The sequence below is a fragment of the Rousettus aegyptiacus genome, unplaced genomic scaffold (assembly GCF_014176215.1).
Source record: "Rousettus aegyptiacus isolate mRouAeg1 unplaced genomic scaffold, mRouAeg1.p scaffold_m13_p_5, whole genome shotgun sequence".
NCBI classification, from domain to species: Eukaryota; Metazoa; Chordata; class Mammalia; order Chiroptera; family Pteropodidae; genus Rousettus; species Rousettus aegyptiacus.
Window position 1 is genome coordinate 45655731 of NW_023416308.1, and position 14667 is coordinate 45670397.

Genomic DNA, 14667 nt, shown 5'->3' on the forward strand with positions numbered 1-14667 from the left:
CCTTCCTTTGGGGGATCTATGGGGTCTGTCTATCAGGTGGATTATCTCACTACTGCTGACCAGGAAATTCCAACTTGACTGGCTAAAGATACCTTCCTGGGAGAGGCTAAAACTGCAATTAGTTCAGGTATTAAATCTTAGTTTAGTGACAGAGGCTTTGGTGACAAGTGACTCCATTTGGAACTCATTGTCTCTTTTTTTTTTTTTTTTTTAATTTAACAGGGGAAAAAAAAGAAAATTTAAACTACCCATCCTTGGCATTTTGGCATAGGTCCTTAGAGTTTTTCTTTCTATAAGAATTAAGGCTGAAAAACTAAAACACTCCCTACCCCGGGTCCTAGAGAGAGTTGGATATACATACCTTTACAAAGATCTTTTCAAAGCTGCATTTGAAATCTTGGATATGCAAAAGGAGAGCCTGAGCTGAATCTGGATATGAGGGATGGAAAGAGCTGAATGTTTCTGCTTAAGGAAGGAGGGGACTCTGAGAGGGAGAGTACAAAGAGAGTCCTAGCTTGAGTTCCTTCCCACCAAAACAAAACAAACTTCCACACAAGAGCCTGAAACAAGGACTTGTGTACAGATAATTTGAGAGGTGATCTCAGGGAGCAGGAGTGAGAACACTAGGAGGGTGATAAAGGGAAGGTGCAAAAACTAGTATAAAGTATGTTATAAAGTCGTCACTGTGGGGCTGATTTGTCCAGAATCTCCTGAGAAGTATATAGAATGCCTCTCTAAATTATCCCCCTGGAAAAGAGAGGCAGGGGCCCATACCAATCAGCTCCTAACACCCATTAGTTGAAGGTTGCCCTTGGGGATGTTGAGCTCCTCACTTGTGCTACCTAACAGAAAGAGTCCCACTGCCCTGTGTTAGCAGTGCCAGACACTAAACACAGAGAATTGCAATGGAGAAAAGACTGGCTAATTTATTATGAATAGTGCCACCCAGGTGACTGGGAAGCTAATGCTCAAAAGCCTGAACTACTGGATCTAGGGTTCAAGGCAGGTTTTTAAAGGTTTAGGGGGAACAAGTATGGAGAAGTCCAGGCAGGGCAAGTTTTAATTGGAGGATCTTGGAGCTTGGCCATTTATGGTAAGGGGAGGGGGGTGGTCAACGTTGGATCTTCTTGGACAACGGAACTTCTACTTCTGAAAGAGTTCCAGCATTCAGCCTTTGGTTGTGTCCTGGTCCTTTGGTTTCGTGGTGGGGGAGAGCAAGACTTCAGTTTGGTGGTTGGAGCTCTCTATTCTGCACATATTTTGGCTACGTGACTTGTAGTTTTGATCTGTTGTCTCTGAAAAGCAGCTCGGTATCTCATTAAAAAGGATAGGACCATTTTAAGCTGGTTCTGCAGTTAAACTTGGCAAGGCAGATTTATTTGCAGCAAAAAGTAAAAAGACGCAGCACAGTCAAGGTAATATTGTTAGTGTGACCTGGCATGGAACTGCCCACAGCAGTTACTGCTGAAATCAGAAGCAGGCTGAGGAAATGTGACACACAGCACCAGAATGAATCAAATTACCATGGCAAAAAGGTAGAACTCAAGTAGTAGAAATCACAGAGGACTTTATAAAAACAGAGAAGTAGAATTCCCTTCCAAGATGCCGATAATTGTAAAATGTATCATTACATACCACTAAGAAAGAAATGACATGTCTTTGATTGTAAGACACATTCTCATTTCAGAGATATCAAAATGTGTAAAGTTGCATGTCTCGGAGTTGATGAAATACAGATACAGTTTAAAACCATTTACATTAATGTAAATGCGGCCATCACCGTAAGCCTTTAATAAGGTCTGCTAAACACATAACACTTTGTGTGACTCATTTCTTGTAGAAATTAGGGAGATAGCTGAATTTCACATCTGCATTAGTATCAACAGAAGAAGAGTGACATGCCGTGGATATCACGACAATCACTATTGGAGAAAGCAGGAGCTTGGAACCTAAGTTGGCCCTGAATCTCAGGAATTTGAAGAAACTTTGAGAACATCAGATTTTCTTCAATTCGTAGCATGGGAGTTTAAGATAATTTTAACAAAATCTGAATAGCCAGGGAGAGTACTTTTTTAAAATATACGAAATTATATTCATATAACATAGACTATTTTATGTCCTCTTCCTCTTAATTACATAATTTGATCACTTTTTTTAATTGGCTAGAAGTTAAATTAGTTTGTCATAGGCCTGGGTCTTAGAAAAATGAATCCAACAATTTGCAGCTATCTATCTGTAAGCCTTCTTTCAAAAAAGTTGGCATTTTTAAACTTTTTTATAAAATAAAAAATAATAATTAATACAAAACATAACGTATCTAAGGAGAGCTTTGTTGTATCATCCCCAAGCAGTTGTCTCAGGCCTTGTTAGGTTTAATAAACTGAGGAACTGAGTCACACGCCTCTATTTTTTCTAAACTTCTTTGGTCTTGCTTCCTTATATTTTGACTCTTAAAAGTATAATGTGGATATTTCAAGAGGTAGCATGATGTAATAAAATGCAGAGGATAGATTTTGGAGACATGCAACCTTGTTTGAATCTTGTCCCATAACCCAAGACAAGGGATGCATACTTTGGACTCATCTCTCTGAGGCTCAATTTCCTCACATATAAAATAGTAATGAAAAAAAAAAACAGCTACTTTTTAGGGCAGCTGTACATATTAAGTGAGAGAATATAAAGCTCTCGGTAGTATCTGGCACTGGAATATGGTAGCTAATAAGTATAACTTACCTTTTTACCCTTCTCCAAGCACTCAACCATCCACTTCCACCCACGCTCTCACGCGCGCGCGCACACACACACACACATACACATCACCTGTCAGAAACAAAACCTTTCCTTCCTACAAGAACAAAACCACCCTACTTTAGGTAGTTTCTTTTCCTACCATGTGTAAACTCATTGCTCACTCTGAAAGAATAAAAACATCACTGCTCTTCCTACCATTCTTTCTGACTCTTATACTTAAATTGCTCTTTCCCTATCTTCTCTCAACACATAGGCGTTATAATTGAAGAGAAAATGTCAGGTCATAAAAGTCTGTTTTGTTTTACTTGTCATTATCCAAATTTTAAATTCTTGATTTTGCTGCACAAAAGAAATCCGATTTTACCTAGCCCACAGAAAATAGCAATTCGGAGTCTGCAATTTTGTTAAATATATTTATGATTGTTTCTGGACCCACAGAACCCATATAGCAAGACAAAATTTTCTTTTCACATCTGATGGCATGCTCAAAATCCAGCCTTTGACTTTTCTTCTAATGGTAATGGGTTTGCTTGTGGACAAGCCCCCAGCCCCTCGAGCAGACCCTGTTTTTTTCTAGAACCTAAATTAAGTATATCTCACAGAGCTTAGTTCAGGAAACTAGAAAGTAAAAACAGTCAAAGGTATAGGCATTGGAAATCATCAAACTTAGGGCAAGATGCCATGAGACTCCATCTGCCCCAAAAGAGCTCCTCAAATTGACCTACAAAGGAAGCACTTTCTCTTACTGGCTCTTAGACCACAAATAGTCTGCAAGATATTTTTATAATCATTAACTCTTTTTTAAAAAAAACGTTTGACAAAAACAAAACAACAGATATTTGTTGGAGCTATTTCCAGAAATATCTGGATAACAGAAATATCAAAAACAGGCAGAGCTATTTTCAGAAAGCTCTCAGATACCGTATTCTGAACACAATGCCTTTTAAGACCAGAGGTACACATCAGACAGAGCCTCGGGCCTTCCAAAGACACCCACAAACAAGAGGATAAAAGCAAAGCACAGTTTTGAGGAGGACCTCCGGTTGGCTGGTAAGGGAAGCCTTCACAAAAAAAGCTAAGCCTTGAAGGACAAGACCTTCGATAGACAAATTTGCAGAAGGTCTCTCTCCTCCTAGCTTGTTAACCTAGATTTGTTGGAAGTTATCTCTGAAGGCATGAGTCTTAGTGCTTAAACTCTGATGGGTAAGAAATACCACCTCATATTTTATATTTTAATTTCTACTCCAAGTTCTCACAAAGCTGAGGTAGCAGAAACTTAATTTTAGTCATTGCTGGGTGCCCCTCTTTCTTCACAATTATATCTAAGTTCCATAGAGTGAATAATACAAAGGTGTCAAAGATGAAATTGGCAGGGAATCTAGTCCTTGGTCATTATCACAGATTCTGACATCTGCTAAGATGTCCATTACCCCCTTTTGGTCTCTCACTGTTCGCAAAGTTGCTATTGAGTAGCCTCTCACTGCTACTCACAAAACGCTTTTAGGAATGTGGCTTTCTACATCTTCATGGTTGAGATTATTGGTTGCTGCTCCAGAATCCACGGAATTCCTCTCCATTATGTAATATAATTGGAATGGGGTTGACATAAACCACCACCTCTCCCAACAGTTCCATCAGTGGATCCCGAATGGTTCAGGCATAATCTCATCCTTCTTGCCTTAATGCCAAGTCCTTAGTCACAGTGGTTCTTTTAGGGGTAAGCACATGACTGCATTGGTGCAAACTGAAACCCAGGAGTATTTTTCCATGGTTAGGAAAATAAGTTCCCTTTCTGAACAGACAGATGTGAGACCTGGATGTGATAGAACTAGTTGGCTATTAGTAAGAAAGCCAGCCTGAGGACAAAGACAACACCCATAAGAGAATAACAATGGAGCTAGTGCCTGATCAAATCACTCCTACCTCTGAGCTTTATTATGGAGCCAATCAAATTCATTTATTGTTTAAATTAGTTCGAATTGGATTTTTTTTCCCCCTTACTTCCATACACAAGCATTGTAATGAATCCAGCCTATTTTGGTGACACTCCTGGGTACATTGATGGTTCTGGACCCACTAGAGTTCAGAAAATTCTGAAAGGTTTTTCAGATATTATCTACTAGATATACCATATAACCATTTCTTTTACTGTCTTGCAGGCTCCTAGGGCCCAACTCAGAAGAAGGTACACAGATCCCCTCTATTCATATATCTCACAAAGCTATCTGTGTGTGTTGGTTGAGGTGGGGGTGGAGGGGGTATCAAGTTATACCCCATCCCTAGAACTTCGTCTGGTGGGAAATCAGGTCTACAAGACCTACTCAACAAGAAAGCTCTCACTGGTTCCCCTCTCATTTTACCGCCTCCTCTTCCCTGACACTTCCTTTCCTAGTTGGGGAGGGAAAGTGGGTACCCTCTGTAGGAGGGTAGCCAGCTCATCCTGAACCTCCAAATCAATTGTAGCTCCTCTGGGTCCTCTTCCATTCCTTGGCTAAACTCTTGAAGGTCAAAGAATGACAGGAATAAAAACAGAAAGGAAAGGGAGAATCATCACAGTGCAATGCTCCCTGATCAGAGCAAGATCTGGATCAAAAATAAATACCATATAAATATTGACTTTCAAATTTATATTTGATGCCTAGACCATTCTCCTGAACTACAGACTCATATATTCAACTCTGTACTCAACAGTTCTACGTGGATACCTAACAGACGTCTTACACCTCAGTTGTCAAAAGTGGAAATCATCCCGGCAGTTTCCTCCATCTATATTTGTCTCTACAGCCCTGAACATCCCCCCCAGACCATGCTTTGTGGTTGAAGTCCTTGAAAGTTACCTTCTGTGACATAGAAATAGAGGTTGTATGGTACCCTCAGGCATCCCTGCTGTTGTTACCACCAAACTCTGCCTTCCTGCTTATGTTCTCATTGCTCTTATCCCTGCAGGGCTCTGTCTGTAGGTTTCTAGTGTCCAGGAGTAGCCCCCTTAATCCACCATCTGCACCCACAGTACTTGACGGTGAACCTGTATATAACCACTGACTAATTAGGGTACAGTACCTAGCAAGCAGAGAAATATAGGCCAATAGCAACCTTCCTACTGCACAAGGTCTCTAGTCTGAAGTCTGTCCTGGCACCACAGGGTCAGATTCCGGTTTTGTGGGAGCCTGAGACCTATCCGATTGAACAGCCTCTTTATGAATGGCAATACAATATTATGTATAAAAATCAAGTGCAAAAATGCTCCTGATTTAAAATAAGAAATCAAATTACAATTTTTAAAGGCTGACAAATTCCACACATATTACCAGATACAAATACATATTATTAATTTCCTGAAACACCTATGTAATACTTTTTAATGTTCTAATATGTTAATTTTAAATTGACTTTCTATAAAATTAACTCTGCTTTGGTGTGCTGTTGATAAATTTTAACAGGTATAATAGATTTGTAAAACTACTAACACGATTAGAATATAGAATGGCTATTCACAGCCAAATTCCCTCATAGTGTCCCTTTATAGTGAAACCCACCTCTCAACCCTAAGCCCTGGAACACATGGATTTGTTCGTTTTCCATATATTATGATCTTTTCCCAAAGTCATACAAATGGAATCATATATTATGTAAATGTTTTGGACTGGTTTTTTCCATTCAATGAAATGCCTTTGTGATTCATTCATTTGTTTATATCAATAGTTCATTCCAATTTTTGTCAAATTCCCCCAAAAAACCTATTCCACTCAGTCATTCCCATCTTAGTTAATGGCAACTCTATCCTCCAACTTGTTCAAGCCAAACACATTTAAATGTCTCTTGACACCTCTCAACCCCGCTTCTAATCTATTAGGAAATCAGATTAGCTCTGTCTTTAAAATAGACTGAGAATGCAATCACTTCTAAGCTCCTCCACTGCTACTACCCTGATGTGAGCCACATCATTTTTCACCTGGGTTTTTGCAACAACCTCCCACTTTGTCCCTGGGTTCCTGCCTTGAATTCCCTACAATCTATTCTCATTATAGCAGCTGCAGTGGTCCTTTTGAAAAAAATAAGTCAAATCACGAGATGTCTCTGCTCAAAATTCTTCACAGCCTCCCCATTTCATCAGAGGAAAAGCCAAAGTTCTCATGATGCCTTACAGGGCCCTTTAGCATCTGGTCCTGACTTAATTACCAAATACTGTCTCTTACTTCTATTCTCATTCTTTCTGCACCAACCACACTGGCCGTTCTCTTCCCTGAACACACCAAGCATACTTCTACCTTAGGGCCTACTTGTTTTCTATGTTAAGATGTCCATTGACTAATTCTCTTTCTCAACAGGGCTTACTCTGACTACTAATCTGCCCCCATCCCACCTCCAGGTACTACTGCGCCCCCTCTCACCGCATCACTTTTCACTTACGGGCCCATCACCTTCTAATATACTATGTAATTAACTTATATACCATGCTATCACTTATTGAAATTTTGGCTCCACAAGGGCAGGGATCTTTGTCTGTTTTGCTCACTGATGTAGCCTAAGCACCTAGGGCAGAACCTGGCACATAGCGGGTACTCAATATATGAACATATATGAGTGAATGAAGAAGGGAAAGTACACATTCTGGGTCTAATACTTTGTTGTAGACAAAGCAGGTTAGTTGATCAAATGCACAAACTTCCAGGCTCTCTGAAGTCTTGAGGCAATAGCCTCAGCTTCCTGAACTGAGGAGCAGAGGGCAACGTCTGTGACTTTTGGTTTTGCCCATCACTCAGCAGTAGCTGGTAGCCTCGGCATATCACATATTTAAATCTTACTACAGAAGTGAGAACACCAACACCTGCTGGACCCAGGGCACTGAAGAGAGCTGTGTAGGTGGTGTACAATGTACAAAACACTGGGCCTGGCTGGCCGGCATTCCTCTCCCATCTTGTTTATACCTCATATCTTCACCTTCTAGTATCCATAAAGGCTCCACTCTTCCTTCTTCGACCACTGACAGGGATGATTACACCCAGGAAAGGAGTAATAAAACTCCACCCTATTGAATGCCTATTATGTGCCAGATATTATTTCAATTAACCATATAGATACCCATGAATCAAGTGGAATGAGCTTGCACTATGTGAGGCAGAGAAAGAGGTCACTGTGGGTGGAGGAGAGCTGGCAGAAGGGTGTAGCCATGGATGCTTTGGGAGAGGTAGTTGGAGTTTAGTCAGAGGAGTGTGGATTTTATCTAAATGCTAAGGTAGGGCTTTAAGCAGGGGAATGGTATAATCTAATTTATGTTTCTAAAAGATCATTATGGCCTCTAGGAAGAGAATAGATTTTAGTGGGTAAAGGTAGAAGCAGGGAGAGAGTTAGGAGGACATGCACTAGCCTAGGCGAGATGTGATGACAGTGGATGAGGATAGAGCAGTGGAGACAGAGAGAACTCTCAGATTCTCATGTGCTTTGGAGAAGAGGCAGCAGGGATTGCCCATGGATTAGACATGAGGGTAAGCGTAGGAAGGAATCCAGAATGACCCCTGGGTCTGCCATCACTGTGCTCACGGACACTTGGATACCTGAAGGGTATAGTTCATCTACTATTGCTTTCTCTACAATAATAATACAGTTGTCCATGAGCAAAATAACATAGAGAGAGACATCTTCAAAATAGGCCTCCGCACAGGCCTGATACTGATTATTGAATTGTTACATGTTTGAAATAATGACTACAAAGGAAGATTATCCTCAATCTCTAAAGTAACTGAGAGATAAACTTACTGTTATGTGTATTCATAATAACATACATAACCAACATACACACCTTTGACTTTAAAAATTATCTGAGACCAAAAATTAAACTGCAGCCCATATTTTTCCAGGTCCTTTAATTGCTTCTGTAGACTTCACCATATGGAATAGGTCTTGTTTACAATCACAAAGCCCCAATTAAAAAAAAAAAAAGATAGAGGTTGTTATCACTATTGCACAGAAGAGTAAACTGAGGTGCAGAGGAAATAAAAGATGGAAGATCAGGAAGTAAAATATTTTGCTCAAAGATCACATATACTAGTCCCTGGCCCTTAGTCAATCCAGTGCTCCTTCCACGATGCCATAGTTTTTCCCATAAACCACTACCCTATTTATTGGACATCTCTGGGCCCCAAGGAGAAAAATGAAGTTCAGAATGAATAGACTATAGACTAGCAGAGAGACCTTAGTAAAGGCACTCAAGCCAATAACCACTGAGCATGCCTGAGAGACAACAGGTAAAAGCCCTGCCATCAAGAGACTTAAAGAGTTAGTCATTTGGCAGATATTATTAAGCACCAACAATGTGCTAGGCATTGTACTCGGTGCTTGACATACAAAGATGAACCAGACATAGTGCCTGCTTTTAAGAAACTTGACTGTCTACAAGAGAAAATAAAACAAATATATTTGAAAAACATCAAAATCAAAAAAAGACACTGTAGACTGGGTCTATAGTAAGCAAAATTATTCATCAATTTAGTAAATTCAGCTTTTAAAATGGTGTGTGTGTGTGTGTGTGTGTGTGTGTGTGTGTATATGTTTAATTACTCAAGCGGTTTATTTGGTCTCTTGCAATTAAAGAAAAGAAATTGCTTATTTTTTTTTACCTTTACTAGTAATCCTAATAACTATTGCAGTTATTCATGGCCTTACAGAGCTATAATTATTTATATTGACAATGTGCCAGACACAGCAACAGCATATTAAACACAGGAAAAATGTTTATTGATGATGATGGTAATGACAGGAGAGCCAAGATATGTAAGGTTAATCAGTGAATTCTTCCTAGAATAAGTGATTTTTAAATCAAACTTCAAGTAAGACACTTGTTTTTGTAGAAAGAAAAAGAGGAAACAATTACCATATGTTGCCAACTTCTCAAAAATGTCATAAGTGTTTTGTCTGTTTACAGTAAGAAGAATAAGACTGTGGGGGAAACTTAGTCAGTGGAAAACTGCATTGTCTTTTTTAAAATTGAGGTATAATTGATGAATAGCATTAGTTTCAGGAGTAAAACACAATAATTTGATATTTGTATCTACTGCAAAATGATTATCATAATAAGTCTAGTTAACATCTGTTACCATATAGTTAGAATATTTTCCTTGTGATTAGAACTTTCCTAATCTACTCCATTAGCAACTTTCAAATATACAATATAGTATTATTAACTACAGCCATTATATCCTTAGCACTTATTTATTTTGTAACTGGAAGTTTATACCTTTTGCCCCCCTTCACCCATTTCTCCCATCCCCACCCCTCCAACTCCCCACCTCTAGCAACTACCAATCTGTTCCCTGTATCTATCAGCTTGTTTTTCTGTTTTGGTTTTATTTTTAAATTTCACATACAGGTGAGACCATATGATATTTGTCTCTCTGATTTTTATTTCACTTAACACAAGGCCCTCAAAGTCCATCTATGTTGTCTCAAGTGGCAAGATTTAATTCTTTTTTATGGCTGAATAGTATTCCATTGAATACATTGTCTTTATTTATTCATCTGTTGAAGGATTTTAAAAGACTCCTCCAAGTATCTGATTCCAACTCTATGGGAGCTATTTTACCATTTTGCAAGTTGTACAAAACTGATAGCAACACAATATAATTCTTGTCTAATGGAAGAGCAACTGATTTCCCTCCTCCCTTCTGGAAAACCAGTTTTGCCACCATTTGCACATTTATTTCAATATTCTTGATCTAAAAATGGTCTGTTCAATGGATTCTCTTTTGAACCAGTTGTAATCTCTTCCTGGTTCCCTCCAATAAAATAAAATCTTTAATGTGTGTTTATTTTTATACCTGTGTAAGAGTCATGACTAGTTTATTCTGAAAATTTTAACAGGATAAAAGAGAGATAGGCAATATAAGGAAATGGGAGAAACTGAGGGGAAGAGGAAGACATAAGGAAAATAAGATAAGGCAGTTTTTTGTAAAGTCTGAAGGAAATAAATTAGGAATCAGGTCTTCTAAGGGAGTCAATTAGAGGTACACTTTTCCTTTTTCATATCTATCGTTCTCTTGCATTGTAGCATTAGTGTGTGATGGGGAAATCTGATTAAAAACAAAATCTTATCCCAACCCAGAAAATCTCTCCAACCAAGGAAAAGAAAGAAAACAGTTTTCCTATTGAAAAAGAAAGAAAGAAAGAAAGAAAGAAAGAAAGAAAGAAAGAAAGAAAGAAAGAAAGAAAGAAAGAAAGAGATGCATATCCCAGGCAATCCAAATAAGAGATTGCAAAGACAGAAAGAAATCTCTGTATAGTATTTACACGTTCTCAAGATAAGCAATAACTAGTCCTCAAGTAAGAGGACGTGATAACACATAATTCACCTGGTATTATATTGGGGTAACCATCTGTGTTAGTTAATTGGTGTTATATAAAGAAAAAAAAAACATATCTTTATGGCAGGAAATAGTTTTACAACTTCCAGGCAGGGGAGTTAGGCTCCTCCCCTCCCACAGAAACTGGGAAATGGGGGCACTATCTTCCTTGGATGTTTACATTTCAAAGGGATGTTCCTCTGGTCCTTGAGAAAGACATTCCTGAGTCATAAAGCTGGCAAGATGGTTATTTAACTTTTAAAAGTATTTTCATATAATTTCAAAGAGACTGTGGGGAAAGAACTTACTATTTCAAGTTTTCTAAAGTAAATCCTCTAAGAAAATGTGGGGGAGGGGAATCTCTTATTTTAAATGGTTATTTGCCCTTATATGTGCAAGTCATTACTCCTGTAACTGTACTATCCAACTCCACAGTTGAAGATATGAACAATGTCCTCCCCGCAAAATATAATGGTCAGCCCCCCAAGTGCAAGTCCAGTTCAGTCTCCTCGAGGCCCTCTGCTCCCCTTAAAAATGCAGAAATCCTGTGTGAATATAGTGTCCAAAGAGGGAGGAGAGGCCCAAGTCCGCTTAATATATGCAGCAGAAGGATGTCTCTGTCACACTAGATGAGTCGTTCCGGGAAGGGTCACTCTGGAAACTAGTGTCACAGATGCCCTGAAAAATATCTGAGGGACTTTCCATTTCTATTTGCTATGTTTAGATTAAAGAGTTCTTTGAAAGAGGGCAAGTTCATATCTTACTGTGAAGTTCAGTTAGAGGTTCTCAAGATAACAGCTGTTTGACACAGCTACTTCTCCAGGAGGTCTGTCCCAGGAAGCTGGGTGAGGCCAGGTTCCAGCACTAGCTACCTAACAGACCCAGACCTGTGGCCTTCTCCTCCTCAGTTCACCAGCACAGAGGCCAGCTCACTGGTTTCATCTCCAGCCATCATGGTTATTTTATAGCAGAGAACTGGAACCCCTGGTCTTACCTGCCACGAAGTCTTGAACTGGGCCAAATAGTTTCCCTCCCTAACCCTGCATGTTGGGACAAGAGATTGGACTCTTAGAGCCTATTCTCTCAACAGTTACTTATATAAAATTTTCACCTCCTCCTCCTCACAGCCATGCACATTAATGCAATTGCAAGAAGAGAGGGAGAACATAATTATACTGTCCCCCTTGGGCAATGGAGGAAAGAGTCACAATTCCATAGTCAGGAAAGATCAACCAAGTGGTTTCTTTGGGTAATTTCTGCTGTGAGTGATTTGTTGCCTTTACTTAAAAGACAAGAAGCAGCATAATCTTAGAGTCCTGCCTCCTCAGGCAGGTATTCGGCTACACTTAAAATCACTTAGCTTAGAACTTGAGAAATAACCTTTTTGTGTTCTCACTGCAGAAATTCAGGTTTGAGATTAAAATTCACTTTTCCTTACGATGGGGAAATAAAATAAGGTAACTTTTAGAAATAGACTTTAAAACCTTGAGATAAGCACTTGGACTACTAACTAATATTATTGACATTCAAAAGCAGTCACACTGACCCCCTCCACCAGCCATTTGTCCTGTTTCATTTTTTGAGAGCACAGGACTGCTTCATTCCAAACACCCAGTTTAAAATTAAAACAGCATTTAGTTTTCACTATGGTTCTGAGTACTTTTCTTAATCATCTTTCCTTTTAATTGGATATTACAATATTCTTAATAGGTCACACTGTTTTTAAACATATAAAGGAAAAGTTCTAATTAAAACGGATTAGCTACTATGATTATTCAAATAGCTACAGATATCACTACAGTATTGGCAGAGTGCTATTGCCTTAGGTCACCCATGCAGCTGCCAAATTGAGCAAGAGGTGTGGGGATTTCCATCCCAGTTCAAGAAAAATGATCTGAAGAGAAAATTATATTCAGATTAAGCAGCTTCACTACTCATGTGAGTAACCTTAGTTCAGAAGTTTCATGGGCTCTGCTGACTCACTTCTCCATTTAAGATGTTCATTGCTCAGGAAACAACACTTACACCATCAGAATCCATTTCCACTTTGAATGATGCCAAAATTACAAGGCAGCGTGGGAAAAGGTTCAATTCTGTCTGTGTGAGTTACAACATGAATGCCAGCAAAAGAGAAAAAAGTTTTACCGTTTTTTCAGGAACCCTTCACTTACCCGGCACTATGGACCGATGTTGAGAAGTAAAGAGGGGTCAGCTGAATGATCAGACTGGACTCCCCTGTTTGTATAAGGTTTGGTAGGGTCACCAGGTGTCATGGATATGGGCTTCACATTCAAGGGTCAGATTCTTACATTTGTCCAGCTATCAGCAGAGATTTAGTTCTGGTCATGTTCTTCAGAGGCTAATTTATAAGCTAAAATGCAAATTTATTCAGTTTTTATACACATCTATGTATACACACACACACACACACACACACAATAAAACTGTCAAATGGACAAATTCCAGTGTCTATTGGTCAATATATTCACTTTTTAGTTTTAAAAATAATCTATTTAGAAACCAAACTATTCTCCAAAGTTTACTTTTCGATACAGTATTGTCTATTGTCTTATGTGCGTCCCCATTGAGCCTGTGAGCTCCTGCCTTTCATTTTTATATTCCTAGGGCCCAGCATGGTGGCTGGTCCACAGTAGACACTTAAATATTTTTTACTATATAAATGAATGAATAATAATGATGTATGTGAAGTCTCTTTGCAAACTATGAGGCACTATTTAAACAAAAAATTGTGAAGATGAATAAACAATGGTGTCATTAAGCTCGACAGACTAATGTATGCATCTTCACAGTAGAAACGATAGAAGTACAAAAGCAAACACTAGGAAACAAGTGAAGAAAAACATGTATAAAAGCAAGATTAATCTCTTAATATCAATTAAAGTTTTCAGATAACATTGTAAGAGATATAAAGTACGTATAAAGCTATGAGGTCTTAAAAGCATTTTAGATGAGCAAAATATAAGAATGAATTCATGTGAACAGAGAAAGGGAAAACCCAAAACTAAAATTTTGTACCTCTGCACCATGCATCCACCAACTCAGAAACTCAAGTTCAATACACCAAATAGGAAAATGGGCAATATCTCCATAGAAGATTGTTTAAAATTCCTGTTTGCATGTTTTTTATCTAGGAGGATGGCGGTGAGGAAAAACAAAAATATGGGTCAGTGAATGAGTAAAAATTTTCCAGAGAATATTGTCAGTATCATCCTACCTTAGAAAAATATAGAGGTCATATTGTGTTTAGGTGAGATGTTGAGTATTACTTGTGTTAAAATGCACATCGAGCTGCAAATAATCTGTGTGGTCAGACCCTGATCTGGCCAGAGAATATTTTGATTTTCTAAACTTATTAGGTAAGACAAAGAAACTAAATAAAAAGTTATTGAATTTCCCAAGCCTTTACATCATAGGAAGAAATAAACCAACGTTAAATAAGTCCCTAATTCTACTGTCACAGCCTTGAGGAAGAGGAACCAGTGACAGTCATAGTTTGGGAATGGAAAGAAGGTGCCCTGGCCACAAACTTGGCAGAGCCATCGACATGGTTTAGTCATGG

At 38.7% G+C, this 14667-nt stretch overlaps 1 protein-coding gene across 1 annotated transcript in view; it reads right to left on the reverse strand.

Moving 5' to 3' along the window:
- TEX12 (testis expressed 12) overlaps window positions 1–13313 on the reverse strand; it is a 44212-nt gene extending 30899 nt beyond the window's left edge. The window contains exon 1 of the mRNA XM_016149022.2: window positions 13259–13313. The gene's annotated coding sequence lies outside the window, so the exon portion shown is untranslated. The remainder of the gene's footprint in view (window positions 1–13258) is intronic.
- Window positions 13314–14667: the final 1354 nt, after the last annotated feature.